Raw genomic sequence first — 14,027 nt, 5'->3', positions numbered from 1 at the left:
CGAAACTTGTTGCACATTCGTAATTGTTGAGGCCGTTGGCGGCCATTTGGATGAACTACGGGCGGCTTGATCCCTTGGGAGAGGGGGTACGTAGGCAACCGCATTGGTGCAGCCGAGTTTAGAGAGACGACACATTGGTGCTCATGTTGGTGTCGGCTCAGTGTTGGGAACACTTCGCCGAGGTGGAGAATTGTGAAAACGGCGAAGGAATTGTGAAAAACGTGAAGAATAACTCAAAACAGGCTCCACCACACCCTGGTGTGGTGTCTGCCATGGGTGTGGTAGAGTCTGTCCTGCACCACACCCTCTGCCACACCCACGGTGCAGGGTGTGGCAGAATCTGTCCTGCACCACTCCTGCACCACACCCTCTGCCACACCCATGGTGCAGGGTGTGGCAGACTCGTTTTTAGAATCCTTATTTGTTGAGGAATCCTCCTTTGTTTGGGATTGTGTTTTATTATAAATAGGACCACGTTTTTTAGGGTTTCTTAAGGAGAGAAAAGAAGAGATTTAGCATTGTTTTGAGCACTTTGAGAGGGAGATATTGTGAGGGAGTTGAGAGCTTTGGTTAGGGTTATATTTGAGTGATTTTGTGAGTTGTAACCCGTTGTATTTCTCCTCCATATAGTGAAATCTCCTCATCCTCTCCCCGTGGACGTAGGCAATTGCCGAACCACGTATATCCTTGTGTTTGGTTTGATTTGTCGTAATTGGCTTGGTTTGTGCAAGTGTTTGGCTTTCTTCTACTCGTGATCACAGGTTCGTTGTGAGTTCGTGCAAGGCTTCCGCAAAGGCGCGCGACACTTTTAACAGGCTTTGAAGAGAGTCTTTCCCTCAAAAACAGTGAACCAAACAGCCCCTTAGTGCTTCCAAATCAATGGTATTTGCAAATTATTTACTAAATCTAGATATTTCCTAATCGAAAAAGTAAATCAAAGAAGTAAATCATATATGTAAAGTAGAAAATAGCGGATGTGATAAAAAAAATTTATTTCACGATTTTTTTAAAGTAGTGAAAAGAGTATTGTTTTTATCTTCATTAAATTTTTTTTTTTGTTTGGCTAATAATTATAAATATCGTTTTTTGCTCAGAAGTAAGTGAAGTATCCTTAAATTTCTTTTACTTTAACTACTTCAGACCTATTTTCCATGCAATATTAATTGGTTAAGTTAAACTTTTAGATAAAGAACACACAAAAATATTAGGAATACTTTGTTATGTCAACCGTATGGTTGGCTTAATTTGCAAATGTTGTTGATTTGCTTAATTAGCAAATATCTAGATTTTGAGGATTAGTTGATAAAGGATCCCTCGGTTTAATTTATGGTTCCCGCTAATCAATCCTTAACCTTAGGAGATATGCAGGTGATTATTGCATTTTGAATTAGGTGGTGATTTGGATCTAAAAAAAAAGTGCTAATAAATTATATGGGTGGCAGGGGACCACCCTGACTGACCTACTCAATCCGGCACCGAAGTGATGACTACAAAATACTTGTTCAATTTATGATGATGACTTTCCTAATGAAGGGGTTGCTCATCACAGTAATAATTGCAATGCAAATATGAAATATCAATTACATATGTATTTAATTGGTACTTATATTTGTTTGGTTAAGTTTTAATATTTGACAACTTATATTTTATAGTTCTACATGTAACTGTTTGCTTTCAGGTATTGGAGTTTTCATTGTTGACCTCTCTCTAAAACGAGAGCAAATCAACAAGAACTCAGTATTTTGCTAAGTATAATTGCCTTATTAGCTTTATCTTTCTTTCGAACGAAAAAAAGAAAAAGAAAAAAGTGAGACTTCTACAATATAAAATTCATTCCGAAAACCTTCTAAGTTCATTTTAACTATTTGATTCAAGTGAGACTGCGTACATCTACTAATATGTAAAAAGATGGAGAACGAGAACTCAGCAAAACTCAACACATATAGGGCGTTCCTACAATTAATATAACACTAACAACAGAAGTTATTTTCCATTTGGATCGATCAAACTAAATCTTTATACAATGAGGATATATATAGTTAGAATTAACGAGGACGGGAGTCCCTCTGTATTCTTGACTAGTGTATTCATGATGTGATGCACATTTAGATTAGCGCAATCTTGATGATCAACATACGGATAAGTTATTGACAAACATTAACCCTTCAATAATTTAAATAATGATGTCTTTCACATAATAATCCCGTCTTGTTGATTTGAGTTTAACTTGGGATTAAAGGTTCCCGCAGAGAACTTTTATCTCCAAAAAAATAATCAAGAAGGATAAAAGAAAACTTGATTTTTTTTAACATCTCACTCGCTCACTCCAGACAACTAGAGAGCGAAAATTTTATTTCCTTTAAAAAATTTAGTAATTGGATTCCTAATAAGAAAGATATGAGCTTGTAGCAAAATAAAGTATTGATAATTGTTGTGAAGAGAGTAGTAAATTGGCACTTCCTTGTGATGATTATGCAGGTGAGTAAAAATAAAAAAAAAGTAAGTTTCCTTCAACCAACTAGATTATTCAAAAAAATAAAACATCTGAAGTACTAAGAATTAAAACTTCTCTTTTTTGTTTGCACACGTTTTACATTTTTTCTTAATTAAACACAATTTTTTATCGCTGGTTCTGTTTTAACTTCAACTTTTAAATTTTTTTTTTCATTGTCTTATGTTTTGAGTGGTTGTATATAACATACTGGGCTTCATGAGCGTTAACTTTACCCTTTGATCATGCTGCAACATAATCTTCATATATAGATTCGAGAAATCAAATGAATCCATACTAATATGACATATTTACTCCTGCCGTAAAATCTAACTAATGATAATATTGTGGTAATTAAATATTAGATTTGACACGCTTCACAGCTTTATGACAATTTAATTGCATATCATCTTATTTTAGAGAAGAAATAATATATTTTGGTTTCATGAACATTGCACCTTTGATGAGTTGTAAGACTATAAAAGCCCTTGTAATAGTTTTAGAGTGAACACCTACCTGATATATAGCAGATTTACTCAAATGATCATACGAAATTATTCTGATTTCATTTATTTTATCATTTTTTCCCTAAAATTTGATGGGCAAGTTTGGATTAGATGGGATACCTGGAGACCATTAGAATACACCGTCTACTATTTTCTGCGAGGAATCTTTAGCTAGGTTGAAGATTTGAGAGAAATTTCCATATTGAAGATGGAAGAATGTGATCCAATTACGATTAATAGCCTTTAGATAGCTTGAAGGATGATAATCTTTTTTCTATTTTCTTTTTCTTTTTTCCTTTTCTCTCTCTCTTTGTTGTAGCATTAATTGTCAGTTTATCTCTTTAGAAGGGAGGTGTTTCAGGAATTTTACAAAATATCGTAGTGGCATAAAATATAGGAAGTTTAATTTTATATGTTGTTAAAGAACGATTGATTTATCTCTCATGAGGTTTATGATTTCCATTAATTTCACATAGGGTAATGTGTTTCTGAAAGTGCTTGTTTCACTGTATTCTGGTTGTAATAATGAGATACACTGTTTTATTTACCCATTTCAGAAAATATCACATGTTCAATATGTCCTCTTCATTCTAACAAATATTATTCGAATCTTATTTGTACGGTTAGCTTTTACTCTTTTAGGGGTAATTGTATATAAGTAACATTAAATCATCCTTAATTGCCAAATAGTCCCTCAAATTTCAATATTCGCTTATAATTAGTCTCTCAAATCTTCAATTGTCTTGTAAATTTGTCCCTCTTATTAGGCGACATTATTTTTGAGAGTTAACTTTTGTTAATGTTAATGGAATTAGATGGTTTTCTCATTATACCCTCGCCCATAATTAACCCTATTATTTAGAACCTTACTAACATGTTTCGTAACGGGTTTATACCTGCAACCCGCTCCAACTAAAACTCAAACCCAGGAACTTCTTTTCCTCCAACGATCAGGACTAGCTTCTCCAAATCCAATTTAGGGCCTTTTCCAACAATTATATTCTAACTAGAGTTAGATAACCAAATTGGAGTTAGAGAAATTAACAGAATCCCTAACAGAGGGATGAATTTGCAAGAAAATTAAAGATTTGAGGGTCTAATAACCAAATACTAAGCTTTGATGTCAGGAACTAATATGCAACTCCCCTTAGTTTCTAACGTTCAATGCAGCGCCAAAGCATTTATCTTGTGACATTTACGTACATTTCTTTATTTAATCATAATCATAAAAAATCTTCCTCTCTAGAAAATGATACAGGAAGGAAGGAGATCACTTTTGTATACAATACATTCCTTTTGTTATGCGGAGGCACAATCAAGTAGAACTGAAATATTGCTTGACGCATCTGAAGCACATCAAGCAAGGTAAAGTAGGGGTGGCAAATGGGTCGACCCGACCCGACCCGACCCATATAAAATTTGACCCGACCCGTATAATAATTGCAGAGGCATAAACCATACTGTAAAAAGAGCATTAATTCACTATAATTCAAAACTTTTTACAAGTTAAAAAAGAAAGAACACAAACTATATGATGAATCTAAAGTTTTTACATTGTTGCAGAGAAACCCTGGAAGCGGTGAGGAAATTCTGATACAGGAAAATAAGATCACCAAAAGGGAAGATTCGGGAGTAGCTAAATAAAAAGGCAGAGACTATAAGGTGCAGAACTACAATACTGCTTCTCATGAAAAAATAAAACAATGCAAACTTGAGTTACAAGTTCCAACAAAGCAGCAGCAAATAAAACAATGCTTTCAGAAGGCAACAAAACCAACAACATCAAGACTGAGTTTTTTACAGCCTTTTCGAAGAACTTGGTTATGCAGTCCTTCCTCTGTGCATTCCTCTGTGCAGGTTTCAGTGACTCCAATCCTTTCACAGACTTTGTTCGTTGCCGACACGTACTCTTGATTCGTAAAACAATGCTATCGGCTTCGCCGCATATCAGCGAGATCTCTCGGACATTCCTAAAATACAAGGTTTTCCCAAATTGCAGCATTCAGGAGGTGGGTGAACGAAAGTGGCATCTAAAACTCACAAGCATGACATAGACCTGAAATAGCAAACACGATCAGCGGACAGATACCAAAATGCCGATCTGACCTTGAAAAACAAAAGCTATCACTCCTGTCCAAGGAAACATATTAAAACATATTAAAACAAAATGCCATCATTTGTGATGTACACCTTTGATCATTATTTTTGTAATTGAGTGTTTCACCCTGCTACTATTTGTTGTTAACATTCATAAGGAAGATTACTATGAGAAAGCTCAACTAATCATATCTATTTGGGAATCAAGACTTTGTAGTGAGACGGGATTCTCCCTAGTCCTAAGTCCAACCATCATGTGCCTATGCATCTTGTAAGAAAAGATTCAGGATTTGTGACAGAAAATTGCCCTCCTAAGTTCAACTTTACACCCATATTTTAATAGATACAACTATTAATTCATACCACTCCATTCAGAATTTCAATATCAGGAAAATATATGTATTCATATCTCTATCCGCAGAAGAAAACAAATATCTGTTTAAAATGCACCATGTGATCATCACCCTTTAGGAAAGAAATCCCCAAATCCCTTTCGTCCTCCTCCTGCCATTTAACCCTAAAATCATTGAAGTTGAAAGACATTAATTCATTGCTTCATTTTTTCAAACACAGATGTCTTAAATTTGACATTAAAATGTTGCAGAAACAGTACCCCGTGTTAAATGATACTCACTGCCAACACAAAATTCTAAACACTAATTTAACAGGAGATATTAAAGTTAAAAATGGTTAAACTTTGGGTTAGTTTTCTTGGGCAAATTTAAATTTCAGCATATCAGACTTTAAGGAATTGAAGCACAACTAACCCTTTTTAAATTTTTTTGTAGTTGAACTTTTCTTTACCTTTTGCTTATCAATCTTGTCAAGTCATTATTTCTTATTCAGTTCCTTTCATCTTTTGATCTATTACAATTATAGAAGGTAGAAGTTCAGTGAACAGTAATCAAAGTGAATCAACCTCTTGGTCTGCTAACAAAAACAAGTCTTTTGCCTCTGCCTTTTATGGCAGCCCTTCAGTTTTCGATCGACGGTCTGCCCCAGCTATTCTAAGGGGAAGAAAGTAAACTAAGTGCTTGATCTTGGCTAAAATCATGGTAAAGGGATCACTATCCAGACAGTTTTGTAAATGTATTGATACTCCCTTAGTGTTTGTACGTGCATATACACTCTTCATGGTCTGTGTATTGGTAGTAGTATTTGACAGCTGCTATTTGCGTAATTAAGTCTCTCTTTTGTGTTCTGACATGTCTTCTAAGTCTTCATTAGATGAATCTGCTTCTACATTATCCGCTATAGAATTATGGGTAGAATTAGACTCCATTAACTGTAATGAAAATTACAAAACTACATAAGATTCATAAAATTAAATAAAATTCAACAGATAACACAAATTCAGTTATCTGTATAATGCATCTTTGTCTAAATATCCACACAAGTAGTTAACTATTTCATGACACTAGCTGTTCTAAAGTCACATTACATTACAAAGGTTGTAAATAAATTCACTTAGATAAACAAAAATATAGCATGTGTTGGATCGATATCTCATCCAAAGATGGAGACCTAGCAACAAAAATAAGGACTGTATACATGCAAGTCAGCAATTTTACCTTCTACGGAAACATTAATCCAACCCATGGTCATGGAGCAAGTAGCTAAAACTGTAGAGTGTACCATATACTCTTGAAAGGCACTTGAAATTGGAGATGGTATAATTAGAATATAGCCATTCTAGTAATTTTGAGTCCTTAGTAAAATCACATTAAGGTCCCTTTAGCTAGCTTAGTCTCTTTCTTGCCAGAATGGATTGTCGCTAATGACTCCTAAACACTTCAGCAGTAAGTTGATTTGGTCTGAAGACTATAAAGTAGTTACCATAAAAGGCCATGGGCATTAGCGCATACTTACCTTTGCCAGATTATATATTCTCCTTTGCAATTAGCTTCCTTTAAAAAAAGGGCAATAATGTATGTATGTACATGTAACCATTTCCATGACGAGTATGACTCATTCCTCAATGACAGAACAAAGTGATGTTCTAATAGCTTTTACATGCTTCAGAAATGGATATTTCACATCTTCTAAATTAATGAAAACTCTATGTGATCACATCTATTAAGTCCTCAATGTCAAAATGAAACATTTGAGGTAATCCCTGCTCAGTTTAATAGCAACATTTGAGGTAGCAACATTGGAGCTGAAGAGAACTGAGCACTGTCTTGTCCTAGTATTCTGTCCAAGGAAAATGACACTTATAATTCTTATAACAATCTATAAGAAATAAATCTAATTAGGATATTAAAAACCAGTACTAATTCACAGTCCGCCATCAGCAGTAAAAGGGTGGCAAAGATTTATGTATTGTATGTACAAATTAATAAGATAATTTGTGTCACTCTAACAGTAAGTTTAACTAGTTCAGGGGAAAAAAAAACTAAAATGAAATCCCTTTACATGAATTCTAATTGACACAGGAGTCTCAAGCTCCTTCACGTCTTCTCAATTTAATTTAAAGAAACGTTGAGCAAATGTGAAAGAACCTAAATTTTGATGAAGCTTAGAGAGATGAGAACTACAGAGAGGATGAGGCTCCCGTTGTCGCCAGCTCGTATCGCTTCGCCGTCACTCGTTCGTCACTTTTGATGAAACGCCGTGCCGGCTCGCCGTCACACTCTCTCGGCCTATCGCCGCCGGCTCGCCTCGCTGCCGCTCGCCCGCTCGCGTACGCCGCACGCAGATGGGAAATCTAGGGTTTCATTTATGAGAGACGAAGAGAGGACGGGTTGAACCCTAGATTTCCTTTATTTTCTCCGTAGAAAGGAATGGGACGGCCCGAATTTTCAATCGCGGGTGAGCTTTGTGTTACACGGGTCAGGCGGGTCAACCCTAACTTACCCATCTAATAAATGGGTCAATTTGGGTTGACCCGTTTATGACCCAACCCATATAACTTGACTCATACCCAATATAAACGGGTCGGGTCGGGTCGGGTTGATGGGTCGGGTCAAAAACTGCCACCCCTAAGGTAAAGATCCTGCGTTCAATTTCTTTCTCATTTGCTCAATGGATGTAATATACAATACACTAGTATGTACCCCGTGCCAAGCACGGCCCTCGCCTCTTTTCTACCATTGCACTTGGAACACCCCTCCTCTTATTTTTAATTACATATTATTATTGTACAATTAAAATTATAAAGCATATTAAACTTTATGTATAAACAAATTTCCCATATGACACGTACATAAAGTTGCTATAAATTATTCTCTTGTGCTGATAGGCATCCATGTTTATTGTGACATATTGCCAAGAATAGTAAAAAACCATGAACATGATTTGAGAAACCATGGGCAGCTAAATATTCGATTCATTCTAATTTCAACTTATACTTAGAAAACAACATAAACATGATTTGAGAAGGATGTTGCTAGATTGATGAGAAGACCATGAAGCCTAAAAACCGAAACCTGGCCAACAAAAAAAGAAATAACATTCGTATCATAATTAAATTAGCACATAAATTATGGCAAAAAATATAAAATTATGGCACACATATCAGTTTATAAAATCCAGATACGAATGCCTTCGAAAAACAACCAATTTTAAAAGAGGAAATACCTTCGAAAAATAGACCATGTTTGTTTATACTTATCACTTCCTTTCCTGTGCACTATCATCTGTCCTATTTATCTCCTTCTATTTTCTGTTTCTGCCAAAAAATTATTGTAATCTCTAAAATAAAATATATCAAAATGAAATATGGAAATAATGCTCTTCTAGATATCCTTCTCAAGTAAATTTTACTATTTTTGTGATGTAATGAAAATAAAAAATATAATCGCATTAAAAGAATCTGTATAATTTCATCAATCACAAAAAAGATCTATCTGATTGAATGTATAACTTACTTGGACAAAAAATTAGGACTACCACTAATAGGAACACAAACTAAAAGCATTACCATGACCACAATAAATCTATCGGTTGTGGGCTCCAGTCCTCTATGAGTCCCTGCATAAAATAGTGAAATTTGGTTAGTTAGACAATATCTATTAATATGACATCCCCCTCTCTCGCAAGCCCATCCTTCAAAATAAGCAGGAAAAAAATTTAATTAGATAGAAAATCCAACAAACTTGGGTAGCTAGATCTTAGCAAATGCTTTATAAATGTTGTCTTCCCTGTAGAATATTGACCCAAATGCTGTTATGCTTGTATTCACTTATAAAAACCACCAATTACAACCCCCTAAAGCGCTTAACGACTGATTTTTAAAATGAAATGAAACTTATAAGATGTTTGCCCATGATAAGAGGAATATATGTATTGCATAACTCACCAGCAAAGGAGAAGCAAAATCATTAAATTGATAGGTAACTTCCAATGACTTTAATTTTTCAATATATAGTTTCTTCAAGCCATCAATAATCGAAGTGACAGAGCTCAGAGGAATCTGAACAGAAAAACAAAAACAGGTAGTACAGGAGCATACAAAATATAGGCATAAAACAATACAAAAATTAATATAAAAAACTATTTTACTGAAAATCAGTATGCAGGTAATAATCTGTTAGCAAAGAAATGCAATAGTTGATCACATGAAGACTTGCTTCCGAGAGGAAATTGGAGAAAGAAATCATAATGTGATTGAGATTGCCATAGTTCTCTTTAGTTGAGATGTCACAAATGCATTTCAAAACAAAAGGATGGCTTCAATTGCGTTGGCATTCATAAATCATTTCTTTCCCATACTAAGATCATTCCTTTCCCATATGTTAACAATATAATTTCTTCTTCCTCTCACTTTAAATTTAACCCACATTAAATATTGCCAACAACATCATCGGCTATGACCAAGTATAGTAGATCTGCATTTTACTCTAAGCTCAAATCCATAAAATAATTCTGCTACAAAATATTTATGCTCAATATGAGAACACAGGAAAAATTCTTAGTAAGAATGAATATTGCATATTTAACACTAAGACAATTCCATCACAAAGAAAACATTAACAAAATGGCCCTCTTAAATTAGCTTTGACCTTTCCTTATCTTTTCGAGTTCAAAAATAAAGATTGATCTCTTCAGAATTAATTCTTCAAATTTGTTTACTACTACATAGGGTTTAAGAGTGTTGAGTGTGTCATCCGTACACCCAAATAAGACTATTCCTTCAATTCATTTAGGAATATGACTACTTCGATCACAGGATCTAAGAAAGAAATGGGATTAATAGAATGAATTATGCATTATTAAATTTATCGAGCCAAGAGAAAATAAAAATATAATCTAGAAGATTTAAAGTTATGATAAAGCTAATGTACAATACAACATTAGCTTATTGTCTCCTAGAAATTTGCACATGTTGTCATCAGTAGCAATATACAAAATATGATTTCATTGCCCTAAGCTATCAATGATTCCATTAATCAGCCTTATCTTAAACAGAATACCAAAAGTAAAATGTTAATATATTTTAATAATTGACAAATATATAGCAAAAGCTTTGGTAAGCTATCATACATTCATATTAAAGAATGGAAGAAGCAAAATTATTAACACTAACTACTAAAAGATCTTGTGAAGAACTTGAAGAGAGTCCCTCTTATTGCTGTGTTGGTCTCTGAGCTCTTGGCTGCTTACTTAATGCCCCCAGTTGAGTCTGGGTCTGTTGATTTTGCTTTTGCTGAGTTTGAGCCACAAACTGTTTACTAATTAATCTTTGTATCAGTATGAGCCAGAGGAATACTTGATTCTTGTTTGAAACAGAGGCAATGTTTACTCAAGTTGAGCGTGTTGCTGTAAAGTAGTGTTTTTTTCTAGTCCCTTTGTATTATTATTATGCATCATTGTAGGTTTCTATTTATGTGAAATGACATGGATATTTTGAACTATGAAAGTTTCTCATTATTTTCAGAAAGAAGAAAAGATTAATGTATAATAATCTCTTTATTAATGTGTCTTTTCAAATATCCATTATCAATGTTAAAGAGAAATTAATATAAAATGAATAAAATTTTGACAGAGGAAATCTTCAAATCTGAGCACATATCAATACTTCATTACTTTAGAGGAAATATTCAGATCTGAGCACATATTTTTGACTGGAGATGGAACTTAAAATATACTCATAAATGAAAAGAAAATAGAGGCCCAAACACAATTATCGTGGTCAACCCATCTGAATCAGTTTTTTTCCCTTCATATATCAAACAATAAAGATACATAAGCATAAGCATAAGCATAAGCATCTCAATCATACTTCATAACTAAAAATTTATTTAAATCCTAACAAATTTATGAGAATTTTAAGGATTTTTTTTTATTTGTGTTCACCTGTTGATAGTTGAAGGCACATTCTCAGATGACATGATCACATAAATGGGATATCCTTGAGAGATTGTGAACAGTAATTCTCATCTTACTGCATTAATGACCCCTGAAGCTCGTGATCATAAGCAAACATAGATATAGACTTTAGTATTGTGACGATAATTTAATAGAATGAAGTTGCGTTATTTATATATATTCCTACAATGTCCGTACTAAATCTTACCTTTCATCTTTCAACTTCAGTGATCTTTTAGGAGAACTCTTTTGTCCATTTGCAATTAGTTCTAATGGGTATATTTCCTGTAATCGTGAATGAAATTGTATCGATATCGTCATGATAACATATATTATTTAGTTTTAACACATAAACTGAATATGCATAGTCTATATGCAATATATGTATAGATGGCCTCAAAACATAATTAGGTGCAAGCATGTAAAAATGACATACAGTAAGTACCTTTTATGTTAGCGTGATTGATGTCCACCCACAAATGTTCAATTTCCCAACGACAATGCTGTAGAATAGAAATGTTAAGTTAGCCCAATTTTATCTTTTAGGTAAATATTGGTCATAGTTTGTGAATTATGAATTACCAAAATTATAGAATGGTAAGTGTTTACCACCACAAAAAGAAAACCTTATAGAATGGTAAGTGTTTACCCAACCATTATTACTTTCTCCAATATCCTAATAGACCAAATAAGATGCATCACTATAATATACAAATAAATAATAATAATAATATTGACAAAATCAAAACTCATTTATTTTTCCTCAAACCAACATCAAATCCACAACGACAAATATTGACAAAATTCTAGATAAAATAAATTTGTATTCTCATAGTTTAAATGAAAACCATTCAATGTTAATGAAAATTTTTACTCAGATCCAAATTTAGATTTCAAAAGGACTCGCCAGAGTTGGGTGTTTAAGATTTCGTGCATGCTTTTGGAGTCGGGCTTTGACGACAGGATTTCGGTGATGGGAGTCTCCAAGAGCAAGAGAGAATCTCCAATGCCTGGTCATTCAAAGCAGCGAGCATCCCTAGATCAGCAAAGAAGCTCAACCCCTAAGAAATAATTTGGGATGTTTTAGATAGAATAAGAAATTAGGATTATTTGGGTTGAAAAAAAATGTAAAAAATCAAAGAACTTAAAACCCAAAGGAGATTGCACCTCTGATCTTCAAAATGAGATCCTCTTCAAAACCTGAAATAAAACTATTGCAAGCTTAAACAGAGTCTTGGATTATTGCAGGCTTAAAGGGATAATTAATTAAATAATTGAGGTTAGGATCTAAAAATCTTTCCATTCAATTCTCACTAACTTATAACAATCCCATTATATCTCAGATCAAGAACACAAATTTGCCTACTTCTAAATAAAATACATTTTCAAAAGATTATCAACAATCTACAACGAAATTCCCAATCAATCAACCAATCAAAAAGTCCCAAATCCAAATGATCAACCTAGGGTTTCAAAAACCAAAACAAATAATCATGCATAACTGAAAAATAATTTCATTTGGTTTTTAGGTCGGGATAGAGAAAAATTACTTGATTTTAGGGATAGAAAGATATTACCTTCCTCGATAAAATGGTATCCGTCTCAAATTTTAAACTCTCATCATCCAAATCCCCCACACGCTTAACTGACCAGACTTGATTTCAGTGGGAATTTCTACAGCCTGACCAGATTTGATCGACCTGAGATGAATTTGAGAGAGAGAGAGAGGAGGAGGAGGATGAAGCTAGGGTTTATGGTTAGGCGAGGATTAGGGTTTAGGGGGCTGTTACCTTGAGTGGGAGAGGAGAGTTGTTGAGGAGTTCGCACAGCTGAGCGGCGATGAAAGGGGGCAGCGGTCTCTCAGCGGACATCGTTGTCGCGAGGGAGGGAGAGAGAGGGAGGGGAGGGGGAGAGGAGAGGAAATGAGTTTTTTATTTTTTATTTTTATTGGAAGATTTGTGGCTTTTGTTGAGGGGGGAGTACGGTGAAAGAGTGAGAATGTGGTGGGATTTGTGGATTTGAGTTTTTTAAATTTTGAAATTCAAAGTGTCACTGTTAATGCTACAGTAATTCACTATTCAATTTACTGTAGCATGAACAGTTATTCTTCGTTTCTCCCTTTTGTATAGAGGAATAAATACATACACCTGTCCTTTCCTGTTCCAATACTAGTAAACATAACATTACCTTTTTTACACCTTAATAAATATGGGGGAAGAAAAAAAAACAAGAACTACACTATCAAACCACATAAAAGTTTCTCAACTCAACAAAAGAACTTACTTCGATCAGCAGGACGAAGAACGCGATCATAGAGCATATATCCAGGCTGAATAAAAATAACATTGATGAGACTCAATCAGTGAAATGTAATGAAAGGTCTATTTAAGAAACAAGAATCCAATTAAAATGAATATACCTTGATGATCACAGATAACGCGTGATAATAGCTTAAAACACGAAACACATGATCGCAGAAAAATACATTAACCGCAGTAAGAACTGACCAATACAGTCATATGATGAGTAAATAGAAGTCGAATCTTTGTAAGTTTTTAAGTCACCGGATCAGAAAAAGGCGAAATAAGAATAGTTAACAGTAAATTTGTAGCTTCATATATATA

At 34.1% G+C, this 14,027-nt stretch overlaps 1 long non-coding RNA gene across 7 annotated transcripts; it reads right to left on the bottom strand.

Moving 5' to 3' along the window:
- LOC109849439 lies at positions 4,504-13,381 on the bottom strand. 7 transcript variants are annotated; one of them, XR_002249113.1, is made up of 9 exons: positions 13,194-13,381; positions 12,981-13,103; positions 11,849-11,906; positions 11,612-11,688; positions 11,392-11,494; positions 9,395-9,508; positions 8,674-9,066; positions 5,054-5,127; positions 4,504-4,967 (listed from the first exon to the last, which is right to left on the bottom strand). It is a non-coding gene; the product is annotated as an uncharacterized LOC109849439 (long non-coding RNA). The 7 variants fall into 7 exon arrangements; XR_002249181.1 differs by having other exon boundaries at positions 4,504-5,127; positions 8,674-8,764; positions 9,017-9,066; positions 13,194-13,380; XR_002249170.1 differs by having other exon boundaries at positions 4,504-5,127; positions 8,674-8,758; positions 9,017-9,066; positions 13,194-13,379.

Source organism: Asparagus officinalis, chromosome 1 (assembly GCF_001876935.1).
Source record: "Asparagus officinalis chromosome 1, Aspof.V1, whole genome shotgun sequence".
Taxonomy (NCBI): domain Eukaryota; kingdom Viridiplantae; phylum Streptophyta; class Magnoliopsida; order Asparagales; family Asparagaceae; genus Asparagus; species Asparagus officinalis.
This window is presented reverse-complemented; position numbering and strand designations above follow the sequence as displayed.